The following is a 21,969-nucleotide window of genomic DNA, read 5'->3' as shown; positions in this document are numbered from 1 at the left end:
TACAGCAGTGTAAGAATGGACTAATACAAATAGTAAAGAGTATTGAAGCCATCCTCTTCATTTTGAAGATGAATGAACTGAAGCCCTTAGAGGCTATGTGAATTAGCAAATTGGTTAAGGCCAGAACTAATGTGAGCCCCTGTCTCCTGTTCCATGAAGTACATGGCTGTGTGTGGTGGGTGGAGGTGAGGTGGGAGACCTCTGAGCTAAAGACAGAACCATGATATGATTTTTTTTCCTGTTCATTATTGTTAAAGGCTATTTTTAAAAAATTTGTTTTTACTTTTTTTTTTTTTTTTTTTTTTTAAGATTCAGGAGGTACATGTGCAGATTTGTTACATGGATACATTATGTAATGGTGAGGTTTGGGCTTCTAGGGTACCCATCACCTAAATAGTGAACATTTTACTCAATAGGTTATTATTATTATTTTTTGATATCCTTCTCCCCTTCTCCCCCTCTTTGGAGTCCCCAGTGTCTATTATTTCCATCTTTATGGCCATGTGTACCTGCTGTTTAGTTCCCACTTATAAATGAGAACATGTGGTATTTGATTTTCTGTTTCTCAGTTATTTCACTTAGGATAATGACCTCCAGCTCCATTCAGGTTGCTGCAAAGAACATGACTTCATTCTTTTTCATGACTGCATAGTATTCCATGATATATATATATATACTACATTTCCTTTATCCAGTCTTCCATTGATGGGCACTTAAATTGATTTCTTGACTTTGCTCTTGTGACCAGTGCTGAAATAAACATGTGAGTGCAGGTATCTTCTTTTTATAATGATTTAAAAGGCTAATATTTTAAAAAGGTGAATGTTTATATCATGCATCCAATATAAATATAAAATGAACACATGTAACAAATTTTAGTTAACTCATTAATTGTTGAGGGAACCCATAAAATGTTACTGGTTGAAAGAATTCAAAGTACTGCATACATACATATAAGCAGATAAAGAATGTTTAAATGAATAATTAAATGTGACTTGGCATAGATTTTATTTACATCATTAACTATTGAGAGAACCATTAAAAACTTACAACAGGTTGAAAGGAGAATTCAAAGTACCACACACATATATAAGAAGATAAAAAATGCTAAAATGTGCTGGGTGCAGTGGCTTGTAATCCCAGCACTTTGGGAGGCAGAGATGGGAGGATTGCTTGAGCCAGCTTAGGCAACATAGTCACACCCTGTCTCTACAGAAAATAGAAAAAGTTACCTGGGCATGGTAGTGCATGCCTGTAGGGTGAGGAGGGAGGATCACTTGAGCCGGGGAAGTTGAAACTGCAGTGAGTTGTGACCAGGCCACTGCACTCCAACCTGGGTGACAGAACCAGACGGTGTCTCAAAAAAAAAAAAAAAAGCTAAAATGAATTTAAAGGCATGTATAACATTGACCTATCCACAGGTGATAATCAGTTGCATTCCAATACAACTAATTTGCATTTGTATGGACAAGAATTATTTGTATTATTTTTGGCTTTCTACAAATTATAGAGTTGTAAAATAGTTAAAATACGATGAAAGGTAGCAATATCATGGGAAGAGTATGCTGTATAGAACATTCTAGAAAAGAAAAGAAATTTTTAGAGAAAAAAAGTAATCTTTTTTTTCCACGTTCCAAAGTCTTACACAATTTTTCTCAGCAAGAGTACATAATTGGAGCTGAAGATGCTCCCTCAACTTTTTTGGGTCACAGAATAGTTGGTAATGATGGAAACCAGGCCAAGAAAAGAGGAGGATTCCAGGAATACATCCAAGGTCATACCACAGGCACTTCCAGTCAGGGTGCCACTGCTGCTGTTGTCCTGCTAGACACTCAGCACCAGCGTTGCCAGATGACTCACATGGCCACCTGACCCTGCATCTTTGCAGTACATTCTCAAGTTTCAAAGTCTAGGAAAGGGGCATCGAGTTGACTCAGATCCCATGCCCTCACCCTAGCTGCCCAGACTGGGAAGAAGGAATATGAAACCACGTGGTTTCACTATGACGAACTAAGACTGACACAATGGGGATTTCTCGCCACAAAGGAAGGATATGTGATGTTCGCTAGTAAAAAAGAAAACGCAAATATTTACTGCAAGCACTATACTAGAGATATACAAAATGATCAGAAAGGATTTAAGCTTTTTCTGGAGAAAGATAACATAATGAAGTGGGAAGATTAAGATCACATCTCTATTAAAAATACAAAAATTAGCTGGGCGTGGTGGCGGGTGCCTGTAGTCTCAGCTACTTGGGAGGCTGAGGCAGGAGAATCGCTTGAACCTGGGAGGCAGAGGTTGCAGTGAGCTGAGATTCACGCCACTGCACTCCAGCCAGGCAACAGAGTGAGACTCCATCTCACACACACAAAAAAAAAGAAAAAAAAAAAAGAAAGAAAGAGAAAAAAAGAGCTCTAGACTCATATACCTAGGTCTAAGCCAGGTTTCACCAGACTGAGTTGCGGTGGGAAAATTGCAAACCTCTCTGAATCCCAGTTATCTCATTTATGTTAACATTGCTATCTATCTCAAAGATGCTTACGACTCTGCATAATCTGGTCTATTGCTATTTCTATGACCTTATCTTCTTCTACTACTGGTCTCCTTGCTGAAATCTGCTTCAGCCCTCCTAGCTTCCTTACTGTTCTTTGAGCACACAAACATCCATCTGCTGTAGGCCCCTTGTATTTGCTTGCTTCCATGTCTGAAAAATGTTCCCCCATATGAAATTTGTTTTGTCACCTCCTTCATTCAGCTCTCTTCTCTCTCGCTATCTCTTTTGAGACAGAGTCTCACTCTTGCGCAGGTTAGAGTGTATTGGCACAATTCAGTTCACTGCAGCCTCGACCTCCAGAGCTCAGGTGATCCTCCCACCTCAGCCTCTTGAGTAGCTAGGACTACAGGTGCACACCACCATGCCCAGCTAATTTTTGTATTTTTTGTAGGGATAAGGTCTCACTGTGTTACCCAGGCTGATCTCAAACTCCTGTGCTCAAACGATCTGCCTGCCTCGGCCTCCCAAAACACTGGGATTACAGGCATGAGCCACTACATCTGGCTAGCTCTACTCTCAAATGTCACCTTGGCTTTGGTAATATCTTCCCTGATAACTCTGACAAAAATTACAACTTATTTTACCTGCCACTACCTTACTTTATTTTTCTCTATAACATTTGTTACTTGTCTCTCTCCCTTCTCTAAACTGTAAATTCCATGAGAATAGGAAATCAAATCTGTTTTTGCATGGTTGTATCTCCAGAGCCTTGAACAATGCCAGGAACATAAAAAGTGCTCAATAATATCTGTTTGGATGAATGAATAATTGCAAAGTGCCTGGCATACAGTAGACACCAAACAAATGCTGATTATTGCTATTTTTACCGGACTCTGATTTCTCTTCCCATACCCTGGCCAGCCACCCTTAAGCTGACCTGCTTTCCCAGAGGACTTACGATCTAGTAATAAAATTTACCAGTTCAGACACTCAGTCTCCTAATTCAACAGAAAACAACTAGAATATTGTAGTATTCATTTTAGTGATCACTTTTGGGATTTCACACTTAATCTTTGTTTTTTAATGTGTCTGATCTATGGTGGTGCTACCAAATGATTTGTATTAGCAGCTGGAAAAATCTAATAAAATTACTTTGAAAGTGCCTTTTGGGCTAGGCGCAGTGGCTCACGCCTGTCATCCCAGCACCTTGGTAGGCCGAGGCAGGAGGATTGTTTGAGTCCAGGAGTTCAAGACCAGCCTGGGCAACATAGGGAGACTCTATCTCTACAAAAATATATATATATAAACTAGCTGAGCATGGTGGCACATTCCTGTGGTCCCAGCTACTTGGGAGGCTGAGGTTGGAGGATTGCTTGAGCCTTGGAGGCCAGGGCTGCAGTGAGCTGTGAGTGTGCTACTGCACTCCAGCCAGGGTGACAGAGTGAGACTCTATCTTAAAAAAAAAAAAAAAAAAAAAGAAAGAAAACGAAAAATCAAGGTGCATTTTGAAGCACATAAGAGAACATTTAAAAAAAAATTTGTATCTATAGTAGGAAGACTATATTAGAACATAAGACCGCACATGAGTATGCCACTGTTTTAGTCAGCATTCTTCAGAGAAACATTAGTTATAAGAAGTTGGCCTATGCAATTATGGAGGGTGGCAAATTCCAAGATCTGGAGGGTCAGTCAGCCAAGGTGATATCTGAGAGAAGAGGTGAATGAAGAAGATGAGGGAGAAGTCATATGGGAGGACATTTTTCAGACATCAAGGAGAGCCGATGCTTTAGTTCCAGCCCAAGCCTAAAGTCCTGAGAACAGGAGAGCTGATGGTGTAATTCTGGTTGAAAGGTCAGCAAGCTCAACATCCAGGAGTTTGAGTTTGAGTTTAAGGCAGAAAAAAAGCCAGTGTCGGCCAGGCATGGTGGCTCATGCCTGTAATCCCAGCACTTTGGGAGGCCAATGCGGGCGGATCACCTGAGATCAGGAATTCAAGACCATCCTGGCCAGCATGGTAAAACCCCGTCTCTACTAAAAATACAAAAATTAGCCAGGTGTGGTGGTGGGTGCCTGTAATCCCAGCTACTCAGGAGGCTGAGGTAGGAGAATTGCTTGAACCTCAGAGGTAGAGGTTGCAGTGAGTGGAGATCACGCCATTGCACTCCAGCCTGGGTGACAAGAGGGAAACTCCATCTAAAAACAAAACAAAACAAAACAAAACAAAAACAAAGCCAGCTCCATGTTGAAGATTGCCAGGCGGAAAGAATTCTTTTACTTGGGGGAGGATCAGCCTTCTTATTCTGACCAGGCCCTTCAACTGATTAGGTGAGGCTCACTCACATTAGGGAGGGTAATCTTTCCTCAGCCTACCAATTTAAATGTTAATCTCGCCAAAAAACACTCTCACATAAACACCCAGAATAACGTTTGACCAAATATCTGGGCACCCAATGACCCAGTAAAGTTGATACATAAAATTAACCATCACATTTAGGCTGGGTGTAGTGGCTCGCGCCTGTAATCCCAGTACCTTGGGAGATAGAGGCAGGCAGATTGCATGAGGCCAGGAGTTCAAGATCAGCCTGGCCAACATGGTGAAACCCCATTTCTACTAAAAATAAAAAAAATTAGCCTGGTGTGTTGGTGCACACCTGTGGTCCCAGCTGCTTGGGAGGCTGAGGCAGGAGAATCACTTGAACCCGGGAAGCAGAGGTTGCAGTAAGCTGAGATCGTGCCACTGCACTCCAGCCTGGGTGACAAAGTAAGACTCTGTCTCGAAAAAAAAAAGTTAACCATCACCTTCACTCTATCTTTTATATCTATCATCAATTCTTTAGTTGTCATGGAATAGTTGTTATAAAGGATAGTGGGAAACAACGATCTCTTGAGTGAAAATGTGTAAGTCAGCTGCTGTATGTGGATGGACCCATTCAGTGCATGTGTGGAGGCTTTTAATGCTGAAATTAGCATAGAGATCCCATTGACAATATAACATCAGGACTACAACAAGGTCTGGGCACTTGCATTCTAGCTCCTAGCTAGAGATTCAACTTTTAGCAATTCATTTAACCTTTTTGGATTTGGCTTTCTCTTTTGAAAGAGAGGGGGTAGGACTAGATGATTTTTTTTTTTTTTTTTTTTGAGACGGAGTTTTGCTCTTATCGCCCAGGCTGAAGTGCAGTGGTGTGATCTCGGCTGACTGCAACCTCCACCTCCCAGGTTCACGCGATTCTCCTGCCTTGGCCTCCCAAGTAGCTTGGATTATAGGCACCTGCTATCACGACCAGGTACTTTTTTGTATTTTTAGTAGAGATGGGGTTTCGCCATGTTGGGCAGGCTGGTCTTGAACTTCTGAACTCAGGTGATCCACCCATCTCAGCCTCCCAAAGCGCTGGGATTACAGGCGTGAGCCACCACGCCCAGCCAACTAGATGATTTTTAAAGATCACTTGTAGCCCTGGAATCTTTGGTTTTAGGTAACAGAATAAGCGGTGAGGGAAGCCCTCTATGCTGCTAGTAGCGTGACACACAGGGACAAAGACAACACATCTTTGGAGTTATGTATGGCAGTGCTGTCTGTCTTTGAAGCTAAATGACAAAAATAATTTGGCCTGGATTTTATTTGTTCCCAGTTGGCTGAAAATAAACAGAAGTTATTCTAGGAACAACTGTGTCTTCTTTATTCTCTATTCTTTTCTTTTTTTCTTTTCTTTTTTTTTTTTTTGAGATGGAGTCTTGCTCTGTCACCCAGGCTGGAGTGCAGTGGCATGATCTCGGCTCACTGCAACCTCCATCTCCCAGGTTCAAGCAATTCTCCTGCCTCACCCTCCTGAGTAGCACACCCTCCTGGCGTGCACCACCACACCCAGCTAATTTTTGTGTTTTTAGTACAGATGGGGTGTCACCATGTTGGCCAGGCTGGTCTCAAACTCCTGACCTCAAGTGATCTGCCCACCTTGGCCTCCCAAAGTGCTGGGATTACAGGCATCAGTCACCACACCCTGCTGTGGACTGTCTGGCTTCTCTGTTCTTTTTTTTATATATCAGATAGAGGGACTCTGGGCATTTCATGCAGTCACCAGACTGCAGTGAAGGTGCCAGGCTCCAGATCCATGAGAGCCAAGGTGTCTACTCTCAGCATCTTGCACAGCGCCTAGCACAAAGTGGCCCCCCATAAGTGAGACATTGAACAAATGCACATGTTTGGCCCCTCGACATAGCACATGAAACACCCTGGGGTACCTGACTTAGTTCGTCCACACTGCTCTAACAAACTATAGTAGACTGCATGGCTTGTAAACAACAGAAACTTATTTCTCACAGTTCCAGAGGCTGGAAGTGTGGTCTGGGTGCCAGCATGGCAGGTTCTGGTGAGGGCCCTCTTCTGGATTGCAGGCTGTTATCTTCTTCTTGTGTCTTCATATGGAGGAAAGAAAGCAAGAAAGATCTCTGGGGTCCCTTTAATAGGGGCACTAATCTCATTCATGAAGATTTCACACTCATGACCTGATCGCTTCTAAAGGTCGCACCTCCTAACACCATCACTGTAGGGATAAAGCTTCAATATATGCATTTTGTGGGACACAAACATTCAGGCCACTGCAGTGCTTGCCCCACTTGGGAGACTGCAGTGGTTTGGTCAGTTGCAGTGCCTGTGAAGCCCCTCTCTTCACTACTGCCCTGCGCTGTGCTTTCCTAACAGACACCAGATAAATTCTACCCTCCCTTCCATCTCTGTTACTTTGAATCTCTGATACTGGTGTCAATAGCCTCCTTCCCCAGGTGCCAGGTGGCGTAGCCCAGACACTCAGTCTTCTGCTATACCTGGACTTCCCAGCCAAGATGGTGCAGGTAGGTATGAATAACTTTTATTAGTGCAGCCTTGAGCAGGAACCAGAAGAGTGGGAGTTTCTGAGGGCATTTCTTCATCCAGGCCTCTTGCCCCTCGTGGCCATTGAGAAAAGGAGAACTTTTGAAATCAAAGAGAGCCTCATGGAGGGAGTGAGAGACTGGGGGTCTAAGTATGTGGATGGAAAAAAATTGCATTTTTATTTTTATTCATTTCCAACTTAAAATTAACATTTGCTTCAGTTATGAATATAAAAAACACATCACAGTGGTACTAGCAGTACCTATGACTTTGTCACCAATAGAAATCACAGATATATTCAAATCATATTAGTTACTGACAAATCTCACAAAATACTATCTATGCTCAGGCCGGGGGCAGCCGCTCATGCCTGTAAACCCAGCACTTTGGGAGGCCAAGGCGGGTGGATAACTTGAGGTCAGAAGTTAGAGCCCAGACTGGCCAACATGGTGAAACCCATCTCTACTAAAAATACAAAAATTAGCCAGGCGTGGTGGTGCATGCCTGTAATCCCACCTACTCGGGAGGCTGAGGCAGGAGAATCACTTGAACCCGGGAGGCAGAGGTTGCAGTGAGCCAAGATTGCACCACTGCACTCCAGCTTGGGCGACAGAGCAAGATTTGGTACCCCCCCGCCAAAACAAAAAACAAAAAACAAAAAAAACAAAAAGCAAAACTCAAAAAACAAAAACCTAGATTTTATTATCTAATGTGTTAATAAAGAGAACATATATTGTCTCATCACAGATTTGTTTTTTAAAAATTATTTTAATAACTATATTTTAATATAATTGGTGTTCATATAATTCTATGCATGAAAAAATGCATTGAAGAGATTTCTTCACTAGACTTCCAAGGGATCCATGATCCAAAAAAGATTAAGAGTCGCCTGTACAAGGAGAACCTTGCACTGAAAGAAATTAGTCATTGAGGTGGTATTGGTGGCATAGCATTTGCTGAACAAAATATCTTACTCAGGCATTCTCATGAAATTGTTGTAATACTACTTAGCAGTATTTTGATAGCCGAATGGTTTCCAACTTATACTTAGTTCCTTATTAGGCTCAGCTAGTTTCAACATGTGAGAATCAATAAGTTAGATATAAAACTATTTCTGACAACAAATTAAAATGTTTTCTTAGAAAAGTTTAATCCATTGGCATCTTGACAGATACATTCCCTCTTTGGTAAAGACGCTAGACTCATTGAACGGCTTAGTATCTCACTTTGCCCTGTGTGTTGTGGGGTAGAATTGTTTATTCCTTTAAACGTCATGTTATTTATTTATTTTCTCCACATATAAACATTTCTCTTTGGAGAGATCAGAAGATATAAATTATTATCGATTTATTTAGATAGAGTGCTTTTATTTGGCTTTGTATACAAGCTAAATGCTCACAAAAGGTATTAGATTCATGAGGCTGGAGACTCAAGTCTTCTGTTTATCTACTTATTTGGGAAGATCTCTAAGGCATTCAGTGTAAACATGCTTGCCCTGTGTAGCTAATTGACTCGAAGTTGACTCCGGAAACTTTAGAGCTTTATCCAAGAAGCCATAAAACACCAACTACCACTTTAAATCATTGTATAAGTAGCTTCTTCCTTCCCTTTCCTCTTCATCCTTTTACCTTTTCTTCTGGGATCTCCAGGAAGCCACATATTGGTATTCTCAGACTTTTCCTCTCCTTTTTGGATCCAAATACTTAAAGTGCCCACAGCAATCTCCTTTCTAGTCTTTCCTCAATTCATTTTGTTCTTCTCTCTACCTCTTCTCTTAGCCCTACATACTTACTTTGCTCTGTTAGTTGTGTTTAGCAACTGCTTCCTGAATTAAACAGAAAAATGGGTATGTGGATTTCCAGTCATATTCTGTGAAGCTCCTTACTGCATAATCTGACCCAGGAGTGGGGAGCCTCTGGTCCTGCCAGCCCTGTTTCTGCAAGAACAGCTTTCATCCATTATGTTTGTCTGAACACCCCTAATAAAATGTCATTTGAACAAAGGATTCTGTGGGTAAAGGATTTGGAAATCACTGAACTAAAGAATGCTCTTGGCCTGGTTTACCATTGTACTTTGGCTCTGGCACATGTTAGGAGAACACTTCGACTGTTCACTCATCCAATGATGTAAATCATGATAAATGTGCATAATAACAGTTATTATAACAAGATAATGTGTATAATAACAGTTACTCTGTTGGTCCCTGAAGCCACATATCCATGTGGCCAAAAGGACAGAACTATGTGATTAGTTATTTGTCTTTGGAGCCTGTACTGGGTTGAAGAGTGTTCCCCCAAATCCATGTCTCGCAGGAACCTCAGAATGTGACTTTATTTGGAAATCGAGTCTTTGCAGATGTAATCAAGTTAAGATAAGGCCATACTGAATTAGGATGGTCCCTAATCCAATAACTTGTGCCTTATAGGAAGATGGAAACTTGGACACAGAGACACAAACATACACAAGGAAGAAGCCATGTGAAGACACAGGCAGAGATTGAAGTGATGGATCCATAAGCCCAAGATCAGCAAGGATTACCTGCAGCCACTACAAGCTAGGAGAGGGACCTGGGATAGTTTCTCCTTCAGAGCTTCTAGACAGAACCTTTCGTTTATCTCTCCTACTTCATTACCTGCTTCCTGAGATCATTTCCCAAATAAACTACCTGCACTTTCACTCGAGTCTGTGTCCAAGACAGTGAGTACTGGAAGTGGCTCTCAGTAAGTGGTGGCGGATGCCTGCAGCCGTAGCTCCTTGGGAGGCTGAGGCAGGAGGATTGCTAAGGCCGAGGAGTTGGAAAGCTATAGTGAGCTATGATCACACCACTGTGCTCCAACCTGGGTGGCAGAGCAAGACCCTGTTTCTTAAAAACTAAGAAGGACAATCAGGTTGACATTGTTTAGTGGGACTGAATCACTCAATAGCCAGATAGCAACAAGAACCTGGTGGAAGTAGCATCATAATAGCTAAGAGTCCCAGAGAAAGTTTGGCTAGGCTGGTGGGGAGCCCTTGGGGAAAGTTTTTCCATTAGAGGAATCCCATGATGAGCAAGAATGGACCAGCTCTAGAAACTTTGCCATGTTTAGTCTTTGACCAGGACTATGTGGACTTTGAGTGAATGCTGCAAAAGACCTCAAAGTTGAGGCAGCTGGAGGCTGTCAGATAACTACATTCCTCATGGCAATTTCTTCCTTTAAAGGAGATCGGAGTGGTACACCCCAATGGCTGGATGCCTAAGGCTCCGTTCTGTGTGGAACTGAGTTCTAGAGTGTCAATTGTGATGATGTAATTCCAGAATAGCAGAGGTCAGGTAGTAGCATTTAACCATCAGTATCATGGTGAATGTAATTATCACGCCAGGCAGAAAGACCAGAGTTGCATCTGGGCACTGAGTCCTGCACAGATCTGTGGCAATGTCTAAGAGACTCTATTTTTCCTGGGGTGAATGAGATAAAGGGTGAGCTAGAACACTGCTTGGCTTATACACACAGAAAAAAATATCAAGAGCTGCTGTGAAGAAAACTGATATCAGCTACTATATTGGAAAAACTGCAATCTCTAGTCCAGTTTCCAACTTAGTCAATTCTCGTGATCAGAGACCACCAATTGGAGGAGAGGCTGTGTCTGCCTAAGGAAAGACCCCTCAATGCCACTGCAAGCATATACAATATACTTATATTAATCCTAACTCAAAGGAAACTGTAGCTGTTTAACAGAGTAATTGTATGCTATAGAAAGAGGAAGACTTTTGAGAGCTTTTGGACATAGGATCTGAACTGATGCTGGTATCAGGGGATCTGAAAATGCTTTCATGGCTCCATGATTACAGAGGAGACACGTGGAGTCTTGGCCCAGATCTACCTAACAATATGTACAATGGGTCCAGAAATCCAACCTGTGATCATTTCCCCAGTCCTCTTGGGCATAATTGGGATTGGTATTCTTTGCAATTGGAAGAATGCTCATATTGTTTCACTGACCTGTGAGTAAGAACCTTTATGGGTAGGAAGGGCCAATTGGTTAAGGCAACTACTTGGCTTCTGCTATTCTAAAATCCTATCATCCCTGAGATTGTTTCTCAAGCCAAGACAATAAATCAGAGCAATATTATATCCTGGGTGGAATTGCAGAAATTAATACCATTTTTGAATATTTAAAGAATGCAGGAGTGGTGGTTCCCATCATATTCCCATTCAGTTTACTGCTATCATCCCTGAAAAAAATCAGATGGATCAAGATGGGTGATAATGAACTGAGCCAAATGGTAGCCCCCAAAGCAGTATCTTATTAGAGCATAGTATCACAGGTCCAGGTCCAGCCTCTGGCACTTGGTATGTGGTTGCATAACTGCCCAGTGGGTTCACCTTGCCCACTACCTAGACAGAGCTGATTTATCAAGACAGGGGAATTGCGATAGAGAAAGTAATTCACACAGAGCTGGCTGTGAGGGAGACCTGAGTTTTGTTATTACTCACATCAGTTTCCCCATACATTTGAGGATCAGATGTTTTAAGGATAATTTGGTGGGTGGGTGGCAGCCAATGAGTTGTGAGTGCTGACTGGTTGGGTCGGAGATGAAATCACAGGGAGTTGAAGCTGCCTTGCACTGAGTTGGCTCCTGGGTGAGGGCTACAAGATCAGATGAGCCAGTTTATTGATCTGAGTGGTGCCAGCTGATCCATCGAGTGCAGAGTCTGCAAAATATCTCAAACACTGATCTTAGCTTTGTAAGAGTCATGTTATCCCCAAGAGCAATTTGAGGAGGTTCAGAATTTTGTAGTCTCCAGCTGCATGACTCCTAAACCAAAATTTTTAATCTTTTGGCTAATTTGTTAGTCTTACAAAGGCAGTCTAGTCCCCAGGCAAGAAGAGGATTTGTTTTGGGAGAGGGCTGTTATCATCTTTGTTCTCAATTGTAAACTAAGTTTCTCCCAGAGTTAGATCAGCCTACACCCAGGAACGAACAAGGATAGCTTGGAGGTTAGAAGCAAGATGGAGTCGGTTAGGTCAGATCTCTTTCAGTGTCTCAGTTATAATTTTGCGATGCTGGTTTCAGTTGTTGATCTGGCAAATGTTTTCTTTTCCCATCTGGAAAGAGGATCAAAGCAGAGGATATTTATGCAGAAAAGACAGCAAAATATATTCCATGCTGCAAGGTTATTTTAACTCTTCAGGTTTTTGTCACAGTATAGTAGGAAGGAACTTTGTGTATCTTAACGTTCCACAGAGCATCATAGTATTTATTATATTGATGACATCATGTTAATTGTGTTGGTGCAAGGAAGTGGGAAGTACTCTGGATACCTTGGCAAGACCCATGGGTCTTGGGTCATAGCCTGGGAGATAAATCCTACAATGATTTAGGGGTCTGCCATACTTATGAAGATTTTAGGGACTCAGTGGTTTGGGCTATGCAGGGATATCCCCTTTAAGGTAAAGCAAATATTATTGTACTTCAAACTTTTCACCCCCAAAAAAGAGCACAGTAGCAATGGGCCTCTTTGGGCTGCAGTGACAGTACATATTCTACTTCAGAATACTGCTCTAATTTCTTAGGTAAGTTGGGAGACTATTTTGAGTGGAGCTCAAAGAAGACTCAGAAGCAGGTGCAGCCTGTAGTGCAAGCTACTTTACTGCTTAGGCCAGAAGACCAGGCATATCCAATGGAATTAGGAATAATCATGCTGGGTAGGGATGATGTGTAGAGTTTCTGGAAAGCCCTAGTAAGTGGTATGCAGGAAAGACATCTAGAATGAGCACAAATTAGCGTATCAGAGAGGTACTCACCATTTGAAAAACAGCTTCTAGAATGCTACCACAGTAGAAATGGAGTGTCTGACAATGGGAGTATCAAATAACTATGGGCTTTGTCATGAGTTAGATTCCCGAAGTCATAATGTCAGAAAGGTGAAGTTACAATCTTGCATGAGAGAAATACTACATTTGGGTTTCATTCCTGTAATCTCAGCACTTTGGGAAGCAGAGGTGGGAGGGTCACTTGAGGCCAGGAATTTGAGACCAAACTGTGCAACATAGCGAGACCTCGTTTCTACAAAAATAAAAAACAAACTTAGCTGGACATGGTGGCATGTGCCTGTAGTCCGAGCTACTCAGGGAGGCTAAGGTGGGAGGATTGCTTGAGCCCAGGAGTCCAAGGTTATAGTGAACTATGATTGTGACACTGCACTCCAGTCTGGGTAACAGAGTGAGACCCTGTCTCTAAAAAAAATAACTAAATAAAAGTACATTAGGGAGCTTGTCAGAGGGCACAAATAAGTCACAAAGTTCCAAGGACAAAGAGAAAAATCACAAGTGTGTGAAGAGAGAATAAAAGAATATATCATTTTAAATAAAAATGTGATTGTTAAATGTCTCATTAACAAATATGGATAATGAGGACACAAGCAATACCTTCAAACTTTTGAAAGAAAATGACTCTGTACCTAGAATTTGTTACCCAGCCAAACTATCAATCCAGTACAGGGAAAATATAAAGACATTTTCCAATATTTTCAAAATAGTCATTTTTTTTCCATTAAAAAATTACCCAGGGATGTTTACTAGAGAAAAAAATAAAGAACTTAAAAAGATACAGCATTTAGAAACAAAAACCAGGAGTTCAGTGGAAATCAGTTGCAACCATCCTGCAGCTACATTTGGGATTCATGCCTTGTAATCCCAGCACTTTGGGAGAAAGAGGCAGGAAGATCGCTTGAGGCCAGGAGTCATCCTGCAACTGCTTTCCTTGAAAGCTCAGAATGCGATAATAGCACATAATAGAACAGGAAGACAGAGGCTCTGTAAAGAACATCTTTTAAAAAATGGTGTCCATTCCCAGCTTGTGTAATTAAACACACAGAGCATCTTAATATCTTGAAAGTGTATTTCTCTATAGTCAGCAAAATAATAAAAGGAAGACAATTAGAAGGTAAAAAAACCTTTATGTCATACATAGTCCAAATATAAAATGAAGGGAGGCCCATGCTGCCCTTCTGGTTTGTACTGCAGTTTCTAGATAGTTCTGCCGGGTCCCATCTTGGTCAGAAGATGAGGCTTTCCCATTGTGATACTGTCATCCTGAGGCAGGAGAATAGGACCTGGAGGCAGGGAACCTAAAGACTTCCTAGAACTAAATCAAAAGAAACACTTTAGCTATGACAGGAAATATCCTCTTCATTACATAGGGCATACACCAAGTAAATAACTTTTTAACTTCAGTTTAGCCTCTTCATTTACATAGAGCATACACCAAGTAACCGGTGGAAACTTCTAGAGTGTGTTTAAACCCCCCAAAATTCTGTAACTGGGCTCTTGAGCAACTTGCTCATGCCCGCTTCCACCCTGTGGATCCACCCACCTCGGCCTGCCAAAGTGCTGGGATTACAGGTGTGAGCCACTGCGCCAGGCCCAAATATCTCCACATTCTAAACAGAAGTGTTAGAGATGTCACTATTTGCTAAGGGTTGGCTACTGGGCAACCAGAGTGGCACAGCTACCGTTTCCCACAACACCTTACCTCACAGAGGGCTATTTGTTTAGAATGCCGGTTGATCGATCTGGGTGGCCAGAAGTTTGGGCTGAGCTAGTTCTTTCTCTCTTTTTCTGCAGTCTCAGGGCCTGTCCACGTGTTTTCTTGAGCAATGTGTTTGGTCTTCTGGAATTATGATTCAGGGATTCAAGAGACCATGGTGGAAGCTTCTAATCCTCTTAAAAAGCAAGACTGATCATGGGGAACTGTCCTGTCCACTGGTACGTTATTGGTAAGTAGCAGAGGCCAGCCCAAATTCTTGGGGATGGAAGATGCGCCCCATCCCTCCACGTGAAGCGTGTCACTTGTGGCCATCTTTAATCCTCCACAGCTTAAATGAAAAGCAGAAGCCCTTGCTCAACCTTCACTTCTCCTGATGCCCACTCCCCTGAGGCAACCACTTTCAACTGTCTAATTGCTCATGCTGGTGTTTGACGCCATGTTTTTGAACAACATGGCTATGCTGCCATTTCCCTGGATTTATCAATTTCAGACATTATTTATTGGCTTCTTTTCAGGGTAGATGGGGTCTTACCTCAATCTTTCTCTTTCTCTCTAGTTTCTCTCTCTCTGTGTCTCTTTCTTGCCCCCTTACACACACACACACACACACACGCACACACACACTCATGTAGACACACGCAGAGAGACACACATGCACAGACACACACGCTTTCCCTTCTCTGATTACCACAAATACAGCAATGTCATAATTTGGACAATATTAGGTAATCTACTAATTCTGTTTCCTCCTGGAGACCAAACCTCCCTTCCAGAGCTTTCTGCCCTCCCGCTGCAGTCTAGACTGGCTTCTCTAGGCCTGTGGCTGTCAGCTGTCATGCCAGGCCTTCTCTACGTTCTTATTATGGGACATCTCTTTGCCTTTTTCCTGGGTTGGGGCCCCCATTTGTCTGAATCCCTTATTTTCTCTTTTTTGGTTAACTACCTTGTTTTACTAGAGATAATCTGTTTTGGCCCCCAAACTCATCTTGGATTTGTCTTCCTTCCTTCCTTCCTTCCTTCCTTCCTTCCTTCCTTCCTTCCTTCCTTCCTTCTTTCCTTCCTTCCTCCCTCTTTCTTTCTTTCTTTCTTTCTTTCTTTCTTTCTTTCTTTCTTTCTTTCTTTCTTTCTTTCTTTCTTTCTTTCTCTCTCTCTCTCTCTCTCTCTCTCTTTCTTTCTTTCTTTCTTTCTTTCTTTCTTTCTTTCTTTCTTTCTTTCTTTCTTTCTTTCTTTTTCTTTCTTTCTCTTTCTCTCTCTGTCTTCCCTTCTTTTCTTCCTTCCTTTTCCTTCTTTCCTTCCTTCCTGCCTTCCTCCTTCCTTCAAGCTTTCTTTCTTTCTCTTTCTCTTCCTTTCTTCTCTCCCTTTTCTCTGGAAGTCATTTGTCTTGTTGGGCATGGGAGGAAGGTAGTAGTGAATGTTTGGGCAACCTTCTTTAGCGTGGAAAGCAAACCTCTCCCTTCTCTTTCAGGAATGGGAGATCTGGAAATACTGTTTCTGAGAAAGCTCTTCCTGACTTTGAGGAAAGGAATCAATACTCTGGGGTTCAGGTTTAATGGATTATCATTCCTGTTAGCCATTAATAGCTTCTGTGTCAGAAAAAGAGAAAATAGAATTTTTCTGCTGTGGCAACAGGAGAAAGGGGAAATAGGTTAAATTGGCTGAGGAAGGGAGAAGAAGTGTATGTGTGGAGGTGAACACAAGAGCTAGCAGGGAGGTCACTGCCAGAGAAGTTCAACGCCCCACCCTGATGGTCCTGGTCTGTACTGGGAGCTTCAGTGCTGGCCTTAAGCGTCCTGCAGGTGAATCACAGCCACTGTGGGTGCCCAGCTGAGTCCTCTCTCCTTTACTCTGCAGCAATCAGAGGAAGCTACTCCCTGATTTGTAACCTACCTCTGTCTCCAGGACAACTCTAAGACCAAAGGACTCCTTGGACACCTAGTCAGGAGGGTGGTGAGTTGAACTGAGCAAGCTTGAGCATTTCAAACTGAAACATTAGAAGTGGACACTTGCACTTTATACAGAGTAAGGCCCAAATTGAATTAACCTGGAGTGAGTCTGCAACAAGCCTAGCGTCTGCATTTCTATGACTGACCTCAGCTAACACTGGAGCTACTTAAATTTCCAATGATTTTGGAAAACTATTTTTTTTTAAAGTGTGTGATTTGAAGGTAAATGAACCTATTCCAATTTAACTGCTTTATTTTTGTGGTTGTATATATAGTCATATTTAAGCAATTTAAAATCCAAACTCCCTTTTGGAGCTGTTTTGTTTTCTGAAGGGTCTTCCTGCCCAAGATGGTGTCTGGGTGCAGAAGGGAGCTTATTTACCTTCTGGCTTTGGGGAAGGGCTCCTTGCCCAAGTGATGTGGTTCTCTCGTTTCCCTGTTGATCACTAGTTGAGATATGTACTCACCTCACTTGACTTCTGTTTTTGTTTTTTTTTTTTTTACATTAAGAAAAATCTTTTATTTCTGTAGGTTTTTGGGGAACAGGTGATATTTGGTTATATGAATAAGTTCTTTAGTGGTGATTTTTGAGATTTTGGTGCACCCAGCACCTGAGCAGTATGCACTGAATGCAATTTGTAGTCTTTTATCCCCCACTCCACTCCCACTGTTTCTCCTGAGTCCCCAAAGTCCATTGTATCATTCTAATGCTTTTGTATCCTCATAGCTTAGCTCTCACTTATGAGTGAGAATATATGATGTTTAATTTTCCATTCCTGAGCTACTTCACTTAGAATAATAGTCTCCAGTTCCTTCTGGGTTGCTGTGAATGCCATTAATTCATTCCTTTCTATGGCTGAGTAGTAGTACATCATATAGATATATGCACAATTTCTTTATCCACTCATTGATTGATGGGCATTTGGGCTGGTTCTGTATATTTGCAATTGCAAATTGTGCTGCTATGAACACGTGCATGCAAGTATCTTTTTCATGTAATGATTTCTTTTCCTCTGGGAAGATATCCAGTAGTGGGATTACTGGATCAAATGGTAGTTCTAATTTTAGTTCTTTAAGGAATCATCACACTGTTTTTCATAGTGGTTGTACTATTTACATTCCCCCCCAGCAGCATAGAAGTGTTCCCTTTTCATCGAATCCACACCAACATTTATTATTTGTTGATTTTTTTATTATGGCCATTCTTTTTTAATTTTATTTTTTTAATTATAATTTATGTTCTAGGGTACATGTGCACAATGTGCAGGTTTGTTACATATGTATACATGTGCCATGTTGGTGTGCTGCACCCACTAACTCGTCATTTACATTAGGTATATCTCCTAATGCAATCCCTCCCCCCTCTCCCCACCCCACAACAGGCCCCGGTGTGTGATGTTCTCCTTCCTGTGTCCAAGTGATCTCATTGTTCAATTCCCACCTATGAGTGAGAACATGCGGTGTTTGGTTTTCCATTCTTGCGATAGTTTGCTGAAAATGATGGTTTCCAGCTGCATCCATGTCCCTACAAAGGACATGAACTCATCCTTTTTATGGCTGCACAGTATTCCATGGTGTATATGTGCCACATTTTCTTAATCCAGTCTGTCATTGATGGACATTTGGGTTGGTTCCAAGTCTTTTCTATTGTGAATAGTGCCACAATAAACATACGTGTGCATGTGTCTTTATAGCAGCATGATTTATAATCTTTTGGGTATATACCCAGTAATGGGATGGCTGGGTCAAATGGTATTTCTAGTTCTAGATCCTTGAGGAATCACCACACTGTCTTCCACAATGGTTGAACTAGTTTACAGTCCCATCAACAGTGTAAAAGTGTTTCTATTTCTCCACATCCTCTCCAGCACCTGTTGTTTCCTGACTTTTTAATGATTGCCATTCTAACTGGTGTGAGATGGTATCTCATTGTGGTTTTGATTTGCATTTCTCTGATGGCTAGTGATGATGAGCATTTTTTCATGTGTCTGTTGGTTGCATAAATGTCTTCTTTTTTTATTATTATTATACTTTAAGTTCTAGGGTACATGTGCATAACGTGCAGGTTTGTTACATATGTATACTTGTGACATGTTGGTGTGCTGCACCCATCAACTAGTCAGCACCCATCAACTCGTCATTTACATCAGGTATAACTCCCAGTGCAATCCCTCCCCGCTTCCCCATCCCCATGATAGGCCCCGGTGTGTGATGTTCCCCTTCCCAAGTCCAAGTGATCTCATTGTTCAGTTCCCACCTATGAGTGAGAACATGCGGTGTTTGGTTTCATGTTCCTGTGATAGTTTTCTAAGAATGATGGTTTCCAGCTGCATCCATGTCCCTACAAAGGAGACAAACTCATCCTTTTTTATGGCTGCATAGTATTCCATGGTGTATATGTGCCACATTTTCTTAATCCAGTCTGTCACTGATGGACATTTGGGTTGATTCCAAGTCTTTGCTATTGTGAATAGTGCCGCAATAAACATACGTGTGCATGTGTCTTTATAGCAGCATAATTTATAATCCTTTGGGTATATCCCCAGTAATGGGATGGCTGGGTCATATGGTACATCTAGTTCTAGATCCTTGAGGAATCGCCATACTGTTTTCCATAATGGTTGAACTAGTTTACAATCCCACCAACAGTGTGAAAGTGTTCCTATTTCTCCACATCCTCTCCAGCACCTGTTGTTTCCTGACTTTTTAATGATCGCCATTCTAACTGGTGTGAGATGGTATCTCATTGTGGTTTTGATTTGCATTTCTCTGATGGCCAGTGATGATGAGCATTTTTTCATGTGTCTGTTGGCTGTATGAATGTCTTCTTTTGAGAAATGTCTGTTCATATCCTTTGCCCACTTTTTGATGGGGTTGTTTTTTTTTTGTAAATTTGTTTGAGTTCTTTGTAGGTTCTGGATATTAGCCCTTTGTCAGATGAGTAGATTGCAAAAATTTTCTCAAATTCTGTAGGTTGCCTGTTCACTCTGATGGTAGTTTCTTTTGCTGTGCAGAAGCTCTTTAGTTTAATTAGATCCCATTTATCAATTTTGGCTTTTGTTGCCGTTGCTTTTGGTGTTTTAGACATGAAGTCTTTGCCCATGCCTATGACCTGAATGGTACTACCTAGGTTTTCCTCTAGGGTTTTTATGGTGTTAGGTCTAACATTTAAGTCTCTAATCCATCTTGAATTAATTTTCGTATAAGGAGTAAGGAAAGGATCCAGTTTCAGCTTTCTACTTATGGCTAGCCAATTTTCCCAACACCATTTATTAAATAGGGAATCCTTTCCCCATTTCTTGTTTCTCTCAGGTTTGTCAAAGATCAGATGGCTGTAGATGTGTGGTATTATTTCTGAGGACTCTGTTCTGTTCCATTGGTCTATATCTCTGTTTTGGTACCAGTACCATGCTATTTTGGTTACTGTAGCCTTGTAGTATAGTTTGAAGTCAGGTAGCGTGATGCCTCCAGCTTTGTTCTTTTGACTTAGGATTGTCTTGGCAATGTGGGCTCTTTTTTGGTTCCATATGAACATTAAAGTAGTTTTTTCCAATTCTGTGAAGAAACTCATTGGTAGCTTGATGGGGATGGCATTGAATCTATAAATTACCTTGGGCAGTATGGCCATTTTCACGATATTGATTCTTCCTATCCATGAGCATGGTATGTTCTTCCATTTGTTTGTGTCCTCTTTTATTTCACTGAGCAGTGGTTTGTAGTTCTCCTTGAAGAGGTCCTTTACATCCCTTGTCAGTTGGATTCCTAGGTATTTTATTCTCTTTGAAGCAATTGTGAATAGAAGTTCATTCATGATTTGGCTCTCTGTTTGTCTGTTACTGGTGTATAAGAATGCTTGTGATTTTTGCACATTAATTTTGTATCCTGAGACTTTGCTGAAGTTGCTTATCAGCTTAAGGAGATTTTGGGCTGAGACAATGGGGTTTTCTAAATATACAATCATGTCATCTGCAAAGAGGGACAATTTGACTTCTTCTTTTCCTAACTGAATACCCTTGATTTCTTTCTCTTGCCTGATTGCCCTAGCCAGAACTTCTAACACTATGTTGAATAGGAATGGTGAGAGAGGGCATCCCTGTCTTGTGCCAGTTTTCAAAGGGAATTTTTCCAGTTTTTGCCCATTCAGTATGATATTGGCTGTGGGTTTGTCATAAATAACTCTTAGGATTTTGAGGTACGTTCCATCAATACCGAATTTATTGAGCGTTTTTAGCATGAAGGGCTGTTGAATTTTGTCAAAAGCCTTTTCTGCATCTATTGAGATAATCATGTGGTTCTTGTCTTTGGTTCTGTTTATATGCTGGATTATGTTTATTGATTTGCGAATGTTGAACCAGCCTTGCATCCCAGGGATGAAGCCCACTTGATCATGGTGGCTAAGCTTTTTGATGTGCTGCTGGATCCGGTTTGCCAGTATTTTATTGAGGATTTTTGCATCGATGTTCATCAGGGATATTGGTCTAAAATTCTCTTTTTTTGTTGTGTCTCTGCCAGGCTTTGGTATCAGGATGATGATGGCCTCATAAAATGAGTTAGGGAGGATTCCCTCTTTTTCTATTGATTGGAATAGTTTCAGAAGGAATGGTACCAGCTCCTCCTTGTACCTCTGGTAGAATTCAGCTGTGAATCCATCTGGTCCTGGACTTTTTTTTGTTGGTAGGCTATTAATTATTGCCTCAATTTCAGAGTCTGCTATTGGTCTATTCAGGGATTCAACTTCTTCCTGGTTTAGTCTTGGAAGAGTGTAAGTGTCCAGGAAATTATCCATTTCTTCTAGATTTTCCAGTTTATTTGCGTAGAGGTGTTTATAGTATTCTCTGATGGTAGTTTGTATTTCTGTGGGGTCGGTGGTGATATCCCCTTTATCATTTTTTATTGCGTCTATTTGATTCTTATCTCTTTTCTTCTTTATTAGTCTTGCTAGCAGTCTGTCAATTTTGTTGATCTTTTCAAAAAACCAACTCCTGGATTCATTGATTTTTTGGAGGGTTTTTTGTGTCTCTATCTCCTTCAGTTCTGCTCTGATCTTAGTTATTTCTTGCCTTCTGCTAGCTTTCGAATGTGTTTGCTCTTGCTTCTCTAGTTCTTTTAATTGCGATGTTAGAGTGTCAAT

This window comes from Macaca mulatta, chromosome 5 (assembly GCF_049350105.2).
Source record: "Macaca mulatta isolate MMU2019108-1 chromosome 5, T2T-MMU8v2.0, whole genome shotgun sequence".
Lineage (NCBI taxonomy): Eukaryota > Metazoa > Chordata > Mammalia > Primates > Cercopithecidae > Macaca > Macaca mulatta.
Note: the sequence above shows the minus strand (reverse complement) of the source record.